The following is a 15,506-nucleotide window of genomic DNA, read 5'->3' as shown; positions in this document are numbered from 1 at the left end:
TGTTGACTTAAACTGGAAGATTCAAAGTCGAAATCCGCGAGACTTGCGCTCATACAAATCGATCGATCGTCTTGACAATGAAGATGATGCCGTGAATTATCCAGTGGAATTTCTAAATTCTTTGGAGAGGCTTGGTATCCCACCGCATCATTATGTTTCCCAATCTGCATGCGCCGAAACTGTGTTATGGAACCCGACCGATTGTGACGCACCTATCGAATACAACTGAGCAGAATGCTTGATTCTACGAATTCCTTTGAGTTCTAACGATTTCCCATTTCAATTCAAACATATTCCGTTTCCAGTGAAAATTGCACTTGAGAGGACAATCAACAAGACACAAGGATAGTCGCATAGTGTGAGACATAAATTCGGAAATGCTATGTTTTTCACACGGTCGTGGCGTGCTCACGAGTCTTTTGTGTACCCCGGGCCACGGGGGCCCCAAAGTGTGTAAGGAAAAAGAATAAAAACTTTCCAATTTATTTTATTTTACAAATGACAAAATTCTATAAAGCAATTCCTTTTTTTCCCGCCTTAAGCGTGCGTTCAAAAGTTGGCAAAACTCTACATCGTTATGGTGGGCTGCGGGACTTCCCCGTTTTACTTACTTCACTCAGCGGGGAATCCCCGGGAATCCTTCATCGATATCGCGATGTACGTGTACGTTGTTGTACTTTGCATTGGATGTTAAACCACGGAGTGCAGTGCACTGTTTATTTACGCGCTTTATATAAATGTGCATTACATTGTAATTCAGTACAAACAATATTGTTCTTCTGGTTTAGCGGCGCTGAGAAAAGAAAAATTAAACTGAAAAGGGACGAGGTTATAAAAAAGTGCCCACAATTTCTTTATTTTTTCAGAGACAAGATACTGTGAGTGATTTAGATTGGAAAGGTAAGTACTACCCAACACATTTATTAGGGGCCCGTAGTGATAAACAAGGAAATCTTTTAATTTCGGTCTGTCCATCTGTCCGTCACAATACACACAACTCTTAAATAGACTGTGCCAATTAAGAAATCAGAATTTATTTAATAGTTTGCTAAATGAATCCAAAGATTTAGCAAAAGAGTGGGGGGTAACTACTGTTTTCAAAAACAGTAGGCGAAAGATAACGAAGCGTTTTTTTGATGAGTTATCACAAGATGAGAGAATTTCCGACCCGGAATCCTATTTCAAAGTCAATGTATACTATTGCTGTTTAGATATCGAGCCCTAACCGCCAAAAAGACGTAAGCGCCAAAAAACAAATTATACAGGGGAAGATTTTTTTTAAATCTTTGGTTCAGGAAGAAGTAGTGCAGTGGAATTAAGTATGTATGCACTGCTACTTCTTAACTATACATTGTATTTATTTTTTTTATATATTTCCAAGATAACGGGTATTAATGTCGCTTACGTCTTTTTTGCTGTCATGCTGGATAGCTACTAATTTATGTTTTGGCGGTTACGCCCAATGATATTAGTAAAAAAACTTTGTTCTGTTTTTAATTTTTCAAATTTTTTCGTGTACAAAAATTAACCTTAAATTCATTAGTGTCAATAAAAAAATAAAATTAATATGAAAAATACTTTAGAGTACGGAATTACTTCAAACTTATATAAATAATAATTGTTTTTAAACTTTAATTGAATAGTTTTAAAAATAATTGGCTTTCTGGAAAATACTAATTGTCTTCTTGATCAGTTTCAGGTAGAACATCTTTAATAATTTCATCGTATTTTAAATTTAAAAATTAGCTGTGAAATCTTGTAGGTATTGTGTTTTTATCACATAGTGTTTTTAGATCTTTGTATTTTTTTGAAGAAATTTTTAATAAATTATCATATAAACGTAGAGGTCCATTTTCTATTAAAGAATTATTTCGTCTTGATCTTGCAATGGAGTTAAGATCGTATTCTTCAATTTTGGAATCGTCAAAATATCCGTACTTAAGTTTCATGATAGGATTATTTTTTTCTAACGAAGCAGAACGTAATTTTGGAAAAGAGATTTTAATTGAAGTGGGAAACATAGTTTGAGAAAATGTTTTCCAATCTTTGAAATCAGAATTATTCATTATAACGCATTTATAATTTTCGGGATTAGTTCTTGCGTTTGAAATCATGGTATACCATTCACTAGGGGCCCAAATAGTTTTATCGCGAGTAAATGCCTCAATAGTGCTGTGTATAGAGTCAACTGGCAACATAGTATGCCCAGGTAACAAATACGTAATTTTTATGTTGTGTATAAAATTCGAAATTGTAAGAAAAAATACTAATGTGGAAAGCATAGCTATATTCCGATTTTGACCAGCACAGCTGTCACAGTAAAGACTTACTGAGGAGTGAGTTCTTCTTTCGTCGACAATTTTCAAATACTCAAAGACCACAGTGAAAATTTCATTAGAACCTCTTTTTCCGTCAGCTTCTCCCCACAAAAAACAATAACCATTTCTGGTGCCATTTTCATACACGCTTTCATTATAGTATGCATACTTTCGAGAATAAAATAATGTTATGCTTTTTCCATGGGGTGCATTTAAAACCTTTTGGAGATCAAAGCTAGCACATAGGAAGGACGAATTGGCTTTACTTTGTTTTTGATCCTCTAAAAAGATTTCTTTACACTTATCTTTGTTTCTTATGTGTGTTTGGTATTCTTCAGTTTGCTTTGAATGGTTTTGTGTTTCGCTGTCCAGGTTTTTGTAATTTTCACAAGTTACGCATTTATCTTTTTTCGGCAAGTGAAAACCGATATGAAAACTATTTGTAAAAACATTTCGGAAGACTCTTAAGGATAACAGTAACGACTCCTGATTAATATTATTTAAATGCTTGGTAAAGCAATCATATAATCCTTTTATATTGCGAAATTCTTGAGGAAGATACAGCTTGTTACTTTTATTACGACAATAATGCGAGGGAACTGCTGGCAATTGTTCAATAAATGATTTTAAAAGTGCAACCTTGGACTCGTCAGACTTATTATGAGGCGTAGATTTTTTATTTCCTCACTAAAACTTTTTAAACCACTCGCATTGTTTCTAGCCAATCTTAACTTTTTTTCCGATATATGAAGCGTTTTCAGCAAAAACTGTTGGCACACTTTAATAGTATTATCATTATCATTATAATTAATGGCATAATTATATGTACATATATTGCCTTCTGTTACTATCACCTCTTCGTCTTCGGACGGATAACCGTGTTATACACGAAAGGAGCCAGTCTTTTTGTCTAATTTTGTTTCCGAAGCCCCAAAAATGTTCATTTATTGCTAATCGATCTGACTCGGTGAACTTTTCATCACAAAGATTTCCACACTTTTTATTTATACAAGGATTCGGCTGAACACTAGAATCACGTTGTTTTTTATTTTGTAATCTCTTAGGTAATATTCTTTTGTTTCTGTAACCTCTTTTGCCCACACATGTCTCTTCTTCAATATCATTTTCGGATTCTGTTTGTGAATAAGTTTTTTGCTCAGAAGAATGATTAGAATCAGTATCGCTGTATGGAACAAGACCATTTTTGAATGCAATCTGAAACAAAGTTTTACAACACCAAAATATAAAATGAAATTTATCGAAATATATTTATAAAAACAACCCAGTGCACTTACCACTTGTTGACACAATTCCATATTGCACAATCACTGATAAAAAGTAAAATATTTTGCGATTTTTCCGCTAATCAAAACTAATATGTTGAATCGAAAAAAGACGTAAGCACCACTAGAGAGTTGAGTGAATATTTAAAATTCGATTTTTATTTGTAAAATGGGTAAATTATGTGATAAATAAATATTTCTTTTCACAACATTTTTTTTCTTTTGTAAAAAATCTTTACCTTCATATAAGGGCCTCCAAAAACATTTTTATACGGGGCCCCGACAAGGCACGCTACGCGACTGCATACCAAATACCAAAGCTCCGTCCATATTTTTCTTAGCTTTCAAGGTGTATGGACATGTTTTTTAATTCGCTCCGTGTATTCAGATTGTAGAAAAAGTAACCAAATACAAAAAGTAAGAAAGGGCTAAGTTCAGGTACAACCGAACATTTTATATTCTTGCAACTTGCTTTTAGGTGTAAAACCAATCACATAGTGTAAGGGCAGCGGTATGTTCGAAAATCCTGATCTTAGTTATATAGGGGTGTTTAAAACTCAATGAAGATTTTATCAAACCTTACCACTGGTGGGGGGAAATGAAAATACCTTCACTGAGCTGAGAATTATTTCATTCTCTTTATTTTATGTTGCTAATATGAGGGAATATACACCCGTCTTACAATTATTATTTTTATGTTGTCAATATGCGGGAATATACACCCGTCTTACAATTATTTTTATTCTAATTTGCCTGTATTTTGAACAAGGCTTTTTTGTATATTGCCTGTTTTTAAATACAGGACTTTTTGATTTTGGCCGAGCTCTTCATCCGGCTCGAAGGACCAAAAATGTAAAAACTCAAAAAAGATTATTTATTCCTTACCTCTGGTGGGGGGAAATAAAACGACCATCATTGAGTGAGAAATATTTTATTCTGATTTTATTGTTAATATTGTACACCTTATATACTATTTTAAGTCTTACTTATCTAGTTAAATATATGTGTATGTACGGCACACCACATGGGGTTGTTTTCAACTATACAATGCAATACATGTGTGTGTGTGTGTGTGCTGTCATACAAGATCTTTTATCTCATCATTGTTTATGCTGTATGGTTTGGGATTACTTTCAAGTGCACAAGTGCATTTGTAATCAATTGCCCAAACCTTTTATATAACATATCTTGAGTATCTTGAGTATCTTGAGTACATGCGTATTGCATTTAAATACATACGTGCCTCATGTATGTATGTACATATATGTGTTGCATATATATGCATGTATATTTATGTGTTTATTTATGTATGTATTGTATTGCCTCGGCATTGGTGAAGATAAGCCTGTTCAATATATTTGAACATATTGCCGAGGGAAAGAAATGATTATTAGTGAACTGTATGTGTTTTTACAATAGTGAGAATTACACTGTTTCATATCTTATTTGTATAAAATTGTCTAAATATAAATATATTAATTATTCCGCCTTTTTGAAGTAATAATCCTGTTCAATTTTGAACATTCTCCCTGGCGGCAAAAGTGACTTCTGGGAAGGTGATTGCAGCTTGTAGTCGTCGCCTGGCCTTCAATCGATAGTAAATGAAGACTGCTACTAGTACGCCGATTATAAAGGATAACAATGCGTACTGAATGTTCATGTTCATTTTTGAACATTCTCCCGGGCGACAAAAGTGACTTCTAACCGCAGATTGTAATCGACGTTTCGTTTGTTAACGCAAGCTTCCATGGTATTAGTAACTCCCAAATGGTTTTTACTACATCCGCTTTTCCAACGGGATCTATTTCGGCTATTTCGATAGTTTTACTTACGTCTTTTTTATTATGGTCCTGGAAAAGGATTTCTTTATCGCGTTGCTTATCCTTCTCCCCTTCAGGTTTCTTTGATGCATCGTCCTTTGTTTCAATAGTTTGTTTGTCGTCTCTCGTCTTAGAAGTTGTGTCTCGTATCTTCTTGTCTTCTTTTTTTTTTGTTGTAACCACACGTGTTTCGGCGACACTTCGTTTACACCCGTCTTACAATTTAATTTTGCCTGTATTTGTATTAATAACAGGGCTTTTTTAAATTTGGCTGAGCTCTTTTTTTTTGTTTTAGGCTCGATAGGACCAAAAATGTATAAAACTCAATGAAGATTTTATCAAACCTTACCACTGGTGGGGGGAAATGAAAATACCTTCATTGAGCTGAGAATTATTTCATTCTCTTTATTTTATGTTGCTAATATGCGGGAATATAAGTTAACACACCATAGTAGCCAACAACAAAAGAACAAGAGCAACAACGCGCTTCCAGACAGCATTTCAATTCCACCGAAATCGCTGACGATGCGTCTGGAGCTGAGCGTGCGAAAATTATTTTTCAAACTACAGAAGCCAGGTACTCCACTGCCAACGATATTGCTGACGACGCGCTCAACAGGTTGCGCGTGACAACAACAAACACCTATCGCTGCTACTGCACTGGCAAGTCACGCGGCAGAGCGTGTGCAGTTTATTCAGACAGGTATTTAGGCGTAGTCGCCGCTGCAATAGTTTTAAAAAAGTTAGTTGTATTTACTCGCTCAGCTTTTACGGCTGCCCTTGCTCCAAAGCAAGGGAAATAAAGAACATTATAAACTTATAAAACAACCGGTCTTGTCATTGTTCCCAACGTGGGGCCACAACAAAATCCTTGTAAAGGATAATTTCGTGGCCGCGGTGCTCGGACGCACGCCAAACCGAGGCGTAGCCATCGGGGACTAAACTAACAACCATCGAGGGACTAAACTATTACTATTACTACAATATGAAAGAATCTATGTAAGTAGGGTGCTCGAGATATTGACATATTCGTTGACTTAAAGCATCAGCTTAAAAAATATTAATATAAAAATTAATTTAAGTAAAAATTGTTTTAACTTGAAAATAAAAAATTTTAAAGTGAATAAAGAATAAAAGGAATATCAAGGAACATGGACGAAAATATGCTTCGCGCCGTGCTGTGTGCCGCTGTGCGGACAGCAACGGAGCAGACGAGACGAGACTTCCAAACGACTATTGACGAACTTACCGCTAGGTTAACACTAATCGAAAGACCGGTTCAGGTAGAGGAGTATAGGGAGATTGCAATTGACCCCACCGTTAGGTGCGATGAGTCGCTGGATGTTGTAAAGTCGTTGCCAGAGTTTAATGGTGACTATTCACGATACGTGTCGTGGCGCCAGGCGGCTCATACCGCGTATAAAATTTTTGAAAACGCGCAGGGCAGCTCAAAACATTACCAGGCAGTGGCTATTATTAGGAACAAAGTAGTTGGATCTGCGGATGCGACACTATCGTCGTTTAATACAATTCTCAATTTCAAAGCCATAATAGCAAGGCTCGATTTTACCTACTCGGGCAAAAAACCCGTCTACATATTGGAACAAGAAATGTCCACCCTCCGGCAGGGAAGACTATCTATTACAGCATTTTACGATGAGGTGGGAAAGAAACTAACGGCTATTATCAACAAAAATTTGATGACCTACGAAAACAAGAAGGACGTCTTGGAATCGCTTAATACCAAGTATCGTCAGGACGCATTAAGGGTGTTCATATCGGGCCTTAACCACCCGCTGTGCGATATTCTATATTCGTCAAGGCCAGCTGACATGGCATCGGCCTTGGCACTCGCACAAGAACTGGAATCCAACCAGACGCGCTCATTATTTGCCCAGAGGTTTTCAGATACTAAATTCCCAGCCGGAATGCCGTTAATAAGCCCTCACTTCTTTAGGCAGTCAGGCGGGCAACCGCAACAGAGACCTATTTCCAGGCCCACCCCAATGGATGTGGATCCAAGTCTCTCTAAACTCAGATATCCAACGCAGAATATAGGTTCCAATTTTAAAGCAGCACCACAAGTGGTACAACCATCAACTTCCTCTCCTATCCCAAGGAATTTCCCTTCAGGAAGAACAGCCTTCGGGAACCAATACCCGAGAAATATTATAACTTCTGATACTCAACAGGCACAGAAAAGACAACGCGATAGTGACCGTGCTAACCTAAATAAGATACAACGCTTGAACCATTTAGGACAAAGTACCGTGACGGACGATATTAATGGGGATCCCAACTGTTATTACCAATCCGAATATTTTGATGACCATGCATACAACGAGAACTCTTATACTGACTGTCCACCCCAAGAAGAAACTACAGACGAGATAAATTTTTTAGGGTAGATCCCTGCTACCATACGTTAGCAGGACATTCGGAGGAAAGCAATTAAAATTATTGATAGGTACAGGTACGTCCAAAAACTACATTAAAGAATTCAACTGGAAGGGTATCAAACATGTAGCATCACCCTTCTTTGTTACGTCAATTCATGGCAAGAACGAAGTCACCAAGAAATGCACCATAAATATTTTCAATACAAATATAATCGGCTATGACCTTCTACGAGAAATAGATGCCAGACTGGACATAAAAAAGGGCATTATTAATTATAGGAGCTGTTCAGAAAAACTAATGTACTTCTATTGTAAGGATGTTAACAGCATCATTGCCAATGAAGACATCGAGCAATTGAAATTAAAACACGCTGCTGTTTTTTCCAACCCAAATGAGTCCTTGCCATACAACACAAATATTATAGCCACCGTACGCACGGAAGATAACGAACCAGTTTACGCCAAGTCGTACCCATACCCAATGGCAGCTTCCGCGTTCGTGAACGAAGAAGTGAGTAATCTGTTGCGGCCATCACGATCGCCTTATAACAGCCCAGTGTGGGTTGTGTACAAAAAAGGAACAAACGAGGCAGGGGAAAGGAAGATGCGTATGGTAATAGATTTCAAAAAACTAAATGCGAAAACCATCAGCGATAGATACCCCATTCCCGATACTTCGGTCATTCTGGCCAACCTGGGAAAATCATCACTTTTCACCACTATAGATTTAAAATCCGGTTTCCACCAAATCACGCTGGCGGAGAAGGATAGAGAAAAAACCGCATTCTCCGTAAACAACGGAAAATACGAGTTTTGCAGGTTACCATTTGGTCTGAAAAACGGCCCCAGCATTTTCCAGCGCGCCATCGATGACGTCCTCAGAGACGAAATCGGTAGGAGCTGTCACGTCTATATAGACGACATAATTATATTCTCCGGTGACTACGAAACACACCTGCAAGATGTGAGCCGGATTCTTGAAAAATTGTACTCGGCCAATATGAGGGTATCCTTGGAAAAAACTCAGTTCTTTAAAACTGAGGTTGAATTTCTTGGATTTGTTGTTTCCAAAGATGGAATTCGAACATCAAAAGAGAAAGTGCAGGACATTGTGCACTACGAAGTTCCGAAAACGCTGCGCGCTTTGCGCTCATTCCTAGGGTTGTCCGGTTATTATCGGCGCTTCATTAAAGACTACGCGCAAATTGCCAAACCCCTAACAAAATATTTAGGGGGTGAAAATGGAACAATTGGCGCATATGTTTCTAAAAAAATAGAAATTGTATTAGATGATGAAGCCCATAAAGCTTTCCAGAGAATTAAAAATATTTTGTCCTCAGAGGATATCCTTCTTCTCTACCCAGACTACGATAAACCCTTTGATTTAACCACAGATGCGCCCTCTCATGCCTTAGGCGCGGTGCTTTCACAGGGAGGCAGACCTATTGCTTTGATATCGCGAACCTTATCTCAGGCAGAGTAACATTATGCAACCAATGAGCGAGAGCTCCTCGCAATCGTTTGGGCTCTTCAGAAACTTAGAAATTACCTATATGGTGCGAATAACATTAACATTTATACGGATCATCAACCCCTCACCTTCTCGATTTCGGACAAGAATCCGAACGCTAAGCTAAAGCGATGGAGGGCTTTCGTGGAGGAATTTTCACCTAAATTCCACTATAAGCCAGGTAAGGAAAACGTTGTGGCGGACGCATTATCGAGACAACATATAAATACCTTAGACCCTAAAGCAGAATCCCTGATTGAAGCAAACGAGCAACAGATTTACATTAATAGCCAGCTCCAGGTTAAGATTAACCAGTTAACAGACACCGTAAACAAATTGATTAGCTCGACCAAACAGCATGAGATTGACACTGGACATTTTTTTGACTTGATATCAGCAAGAAACAGAGCGTTAATAGACAAAATAGAATCAGCTCTTTATTCCGTCACTTTGGGTAAGATACAATTGATTAACCCAATATTGTTAAATAGTGATGAGGCTAAAAATTTACTAACTAACGAGCACTCTACAGGTATTACAATAAGCGATTTACTAACAGTCTCAAAATTAAAAATTTTGCAAAATTATAATAACATATATTTCGTAATTAAATACCCAATGGTAGAACAAAATTGTAAGAAAATTAGGATTAAACCAGTTGTAAAAAATTTTAAGTCAATTATGATAGAGACCAGTGTAGTATCTAAATACAACAATACATATCAACAACTAGCGAATTGTAAAAATTCCTTATCAACAATATTTTGTCAAATGTCAAACATGAATAGCTCTTGCGTGTTGAATTTGTTAAGCCAGCGCCTAGCGTCCTGCCAGACTATTACAGCTGATCATATCGAAGCGGTGGAAGAAATTGACGACGGTTTAATTATTATAAATGATAAATTGGTTGAAGTTCGCGAGGGAAACTCCCCGCCAGTAATTTTGAATGGGACATTCATGATAAAGTTCACAGAGAATGCTATCATCAATGGCACTACGTACACCAACTGGAGGAAGATTGTGCGGGCGCATCCCGAGGCCGCACCCGCACAATTTGTGAACCTGACAAATCGTACCACACTCTTGTCACTTCCTTACCTGCACAACATTAACCAAAAAAATCTGCGACACATTGCATCGTTGAGGGGGCTTGTCGAAGCACAGTCGTCTCAGTGGCTTATAGCCTACACCTTAACAATAGCATTTTTTATTGTTTGCATATCAGCCTACATAATCTACAAAGTACGGAAGCGCAGTGCTAATATTGCAATATTGAACAGGGTTCTTAAGGGATCCGTGGACGTCCCCTCTTTTAGCGGGGGAGTAGTTAACACACCATAGTGGCCAACAACAAAAGAACAAGAGCAACAACACGCTTCCGGACAACATTTCAATTCCACCGAAATCGCTGACGATGCGTCTGGAGCTGAGTGTGCGAAAATTATTTTTCAAACTACAGAAGCCAGGTACTCCACTGCCAACGATATTGCTAAAGACGCGCTCAACGAGTTGCGCGTGAAAACAAAAAACACCTATCGCTGCTACCTCCCTGGCAAGTCACGCGCGTGTGCAATTTATTCAGACAGGTATTTAGGCGTAGTCGCCGCTGCAATAGTTTTAAAAAGTTCAGTTGTATTTACTCACTCAGCCTTTACGGCTGCCCTTGCTCCGAAGCAAGGGAAATACAGAACATTATAAACTTATAAACAACCGGTCTTGTCACTTATGTATATGCAAGAAAATCGTTTCCAATTTCTGTAGTTTTTCCCAATGCTCTGTCGTTTTGGCTTTATGCCAACTTCTGTAAGTTGAAGAAAGTTAATTAACTTTAATATGTTACGCTAATGATTTGAAACAACTTCATATGTATTTCTAAATATGTACATATATGCAAGAAAATCGGTTTTATACCTAAATGTAAATTTATGGAATTTTTTCCACATGCACTGCCGTTTTGGCTTTATGCCAATTTCTGTAAGTTGAAGAAGGTTATATAAACTTAATATGTTACGCTTACGATTTGAAACAACTTGGTTAGTATTTCTAAATGCGTATATTCAAGAAAATCGGTTTTATAGCTTAATGTAAAATTATGGAATTTTTTCCAAATGCACTGCCGTTATGGCTTTATGCCAACTTCTGAAAGTTGAAGAAGGTTTATTAACTTTAATATGTTAAGCTAATGATTTGAAAAAATTCGAGATAGATTGCCAAAAGTGTATCTGCAGGAAAATCGGTTTTATTCCTAAATGTAACATTCTGTAATTTTTCCCAATGCTCTGTCGTTTTGGCTTTATGCCAACTTCTGTAAGATGATGAGGCTTAGTTAGCTTTAATTTGTGAAACTAATGATTTGAAACAACTTAATATGTATTTCGAAAAGTGAAAATGCAAGAAAATCGGTTTTATACCTAAATGTAAAATTATGGAATTTTTACCAAATGCACTGCCGTTATGACTTTATGTCAACTTGGGTAAGATGATGAAGGTTAAGTAACTTTAATATGTTAAGCAAATGATTTGAGGCAACTTGATATGTATTTCTAAATGTGTATATGCAAGAAAATCGGTTATGTACCTAAATGTAAAATTCTGTAATTTTTCCCAATGCTCTGTCGTTTTGGCTTTATGTCTACTTGAGTAAGATGATGAGGCTTAACTAACTTTAATATGTAAAGTTAATGATTTGTAACAACTTGATATGGATTTCTTAATGTGTATATGCAAGAAAATCTTTTATTTTATTTTTATTTGTTTTTATTTTTATAAATTATTTGTACAATACTTTATATTCTACAAATAAATATCTAGCAGCAGCAGAGGCCTTCGGCTGTCTGTTATGCTACATACATATGTATGTTTAATGTAATATTAAAACAGAGGTGAAAGGATAGATTAGTACTTAGGAAGTAGGGTTAGTGAGTTAATTAGAGTAGCTATAAATCTTTATATTCGGTGAAGTAGATCTGTTTCCTTAAGAAAATTATAAATCATATTCACATTTTTAGCGGTGGGCTCATTCAGAAGCTGGAATGGATCGGCCGAATTAAAAATCTCAAATCTCATTAGGGCAAGCGGTTAATATGTGTAGGAGATGTACACGGACGGACAACTCGAAGCGGACAGACATATTAATATTAATATACATAAATATTTTATTATTTACTTAAATTTCTAACTAAACATCTATTACTTACATTTATAACTTAAACTACATAAATACGAAAGAATGCAACAATGCTATAGTAGCCATAGTCAACCCCAACTTGACGAATATGCTAGACGCGTACTCGACAACGGATAAACTGGACAGTTGCTTTTTGAATGTGAATAAAGATACAACTAAATCAGTATATACTTGCTTACTACAAATTCAGTGTCTACTTATTTCCTACAAATTTTGGGGACTCAACCGCGAATGAACATTTGAGCCAAATAAGTTGAGTGTAGTTTAAATTTGTAAAAATTTTTTATATATTTATGCTACGTTTAAGCAAATTTCGGTTTTATAAATAAATAGCAACTTGAAGTGTGTTGAGTGTGATTGGTGAATGTAATTATACGTATTCGAAAAACTTAAATACTTATGATATGTTCTGGTGGCGTTAAAAACATTGAAAAACATTTCTCGGTGAATATTTAAATGAAAAAAGGGTTAAAACTTGTATATAATTGTGCGTATTCTGGTGTGAATCAAGCGAAGGATTGGTTATGAAAACATGGAAATTTTTTGAATTGTACGTTACATTTAGAATTTGAAAACCCGAGATACGATAGGTAGAACGAAGTTCAAAGATTACTTTATCGATGAACGAGAAGTGCCACAAACTTACGACGCGAGTGAAGAGCAGTAAAAGCCATTAAGCTATATTCTGCAACAGAAGTGAAGCAGTACAAGCAGAGAAGCAGTATTGTCGTTGAAGTGTAGAAGAGGTAAGACACAGTCAGCAGAACGAAGTTCAAAGAGTTACGCTATCGATGAACGAGAAGTGCTAGAAACTTACGACGCGAGAGTAGAGCAGTAAAAGCCATTAAGCTATATTCTGCAACAGAAGTGAAGCAGTACAAGCAGAGAAGCAGTATTGTCGTTGAAGTGTAGAAGAGTTAAGACACAGTCAGCAGAACGAAGTTCAAAGAGTTACGCTATCGATGAACGAGAAGTGCTAGAAACTTACGACGCGAGTGAAGAGCAGTAAAAGCCATTAAGCTATATTCTGCAACAGAAGTGAAGCAGTACAAGCAGAGAAGCAGTATTGTCGTTGAAGTGTAGAAGAGGTAAGACACAGTCAGCAGAACGAAGTTCAAAGAGTTACGTTATCGATGAACGAGAAGTGCCAGAAACTTACGACGCGAGTGAAGAGCAGTAAAAGCTATTAAGCTATATTCTGCAACAGAAGTGAAGCAGTACAAGCAGAGAAGCAGTATTGTCGTTGAAGTGTAGAAGAGGTAAGACACAGTCAGCAGAACGAAGTTCAAAGATTACTTTATCGATGAACGAGAAGTGCCACAAACTTACGACGCGAGTGAAGAGCAGTAAAAGCTATTAAGCTATATTCTGCAACAGAAGTGAAGCAGTACAAGCAGAGAAGCAGTATTGTCGTTGAAGTGTAGAAGAGGTAAGACACAGTCAGCAGAACGAAGTTCAAAGAGTTACGTTATCGATGAACGAGAAGTGCTAGAAACTTACGACGCGAGTGAAGAGCAGTAAAAGCTATTAAGCTATATTCTGCAACAGAAGTGAAGCTGTACAAGCAGAGAAGCAGTATTGTCGTTGAAGTGTAGAAGAGGTAAGACACAGTCAGCAGAACGAAGTTCAAAGAGTTACGCTATCGATGAATGATAAGTGCCAGAAATTTATGACCATTAAGCTATATTCTGCAACAGAAGAGAAGTATAACGATATATAAGGTGAATCAGTACCTGCAGAGAAGCCAAATCAGCGAACAACAAGAAGTGCGTGCCAACTATAAGTCATCATAAGAAAGGTGTTAAGAAACAGAATCAAGCACTACAATCAACATTCAAATAGAAGAAGCAAGAAAGAGAGGTAGCAAGAGTAGTTATTGACTTCAAAATTCAGCAATAATAAAGCTAATAATTAAACAAGTAAGGAAGGGCTAAGTTCGGGTGTCACCGAACCTTTTATACTCTCGCATGATAAAGTGATAATCGAGATTTCATTATACGTCATTTACATATTTTTCAAATACCGTATTTTTGTAAAGTTTTATTCCGCTATCATCATTGGTTCCTAATGTATGTACATATTATACAGAGAAGGCATCAGATGGAATTCAAAATAGCGTTATATTGGAAGAAGGCGTGGTTGTGAACCGATTTCACCTATATTTCGTACATGTCATCAGGGTGTTAAGAAAATATTATATACCGAATTTCATTGAAATCGGTCTAGTAGTTCCTGAGATATGGTTTTTGGTCCATAAGTGGGCGAGGCCACGCCCATTTTCAATTTTTCAAAAAAGCCTGGGTGCAGCTTCCTTATGCCATTTCTTCCGTAAAATTTAGTGTTTCTGACATTTTTTGTTAGTCGGTTAACGCACTTTTAGTGATTTTTATACTCTCGCAACAATGTTGCTAAGGAGAGTATTATAGTTTTGTTCACATAACGGTTGTTTGTAAGTCCTAAAACTAAAAGAGTCAGATATAGGGTTATGTATACCAAAGTGATCAGGATGACGAGTAGAGTCGAAATCCGGATGTCTGTCTGTCCGTCCGTTCGTCTGTCCGTCCGTCTGTCCGTCCGTCCGTGCAAGCTGTAACTTGAGTAAAAATATAGATATCATGATGAAACTTGGTACACGTATTCCTTGGCTCCATAAGAAGGATAAGTTCGAAGACGGGCAAAATCGGCCAACTGCCACGCCCACAAAATGGCGGAAACCGAAAACCTATAAAGCGTCATAACTAAGCCATAAATAAAGATATTAAAATGAAATTTAGCACAAGGGATCGCATTAAGGAGGGGCATATTTGGACGTAATTTTTTTGGAAAAGTGGGCGTGGCCCCGCCCCCTACTAAGTTTTTTGTACGTATCTCAGAAACTACTATAGCTATGTCAACCAAACTCTACACAGTCGTTTTTTTCAGGCATTTCCATATACAGTTCAAAAATGGAAGAAATCGGATAATAACCACGCCCACCTCCCATACAAAG

This window comes from Bactrocera neohumeralis, unplaced genomic scaffold (assembly GCF_024586455.1).
Source record: "Bactrocera neohumeralis isolate Rockhampton unplaced genomic scaffold, APGP_CSIRO_Bneo_wtdbg2-racon-allhic-juicebox.fasta_v2 cluster09, whole genome shotgun sequence".
NCBI classification, from domain to species: Eukaryota; Metazoa; Arthropoda; class Insecta; order Diptera; family Tephritidae; genus Bactrocera; species Bactrocera neohumeralis.
Note: the sequence above shows the minus strand (reverse complement) of the source record.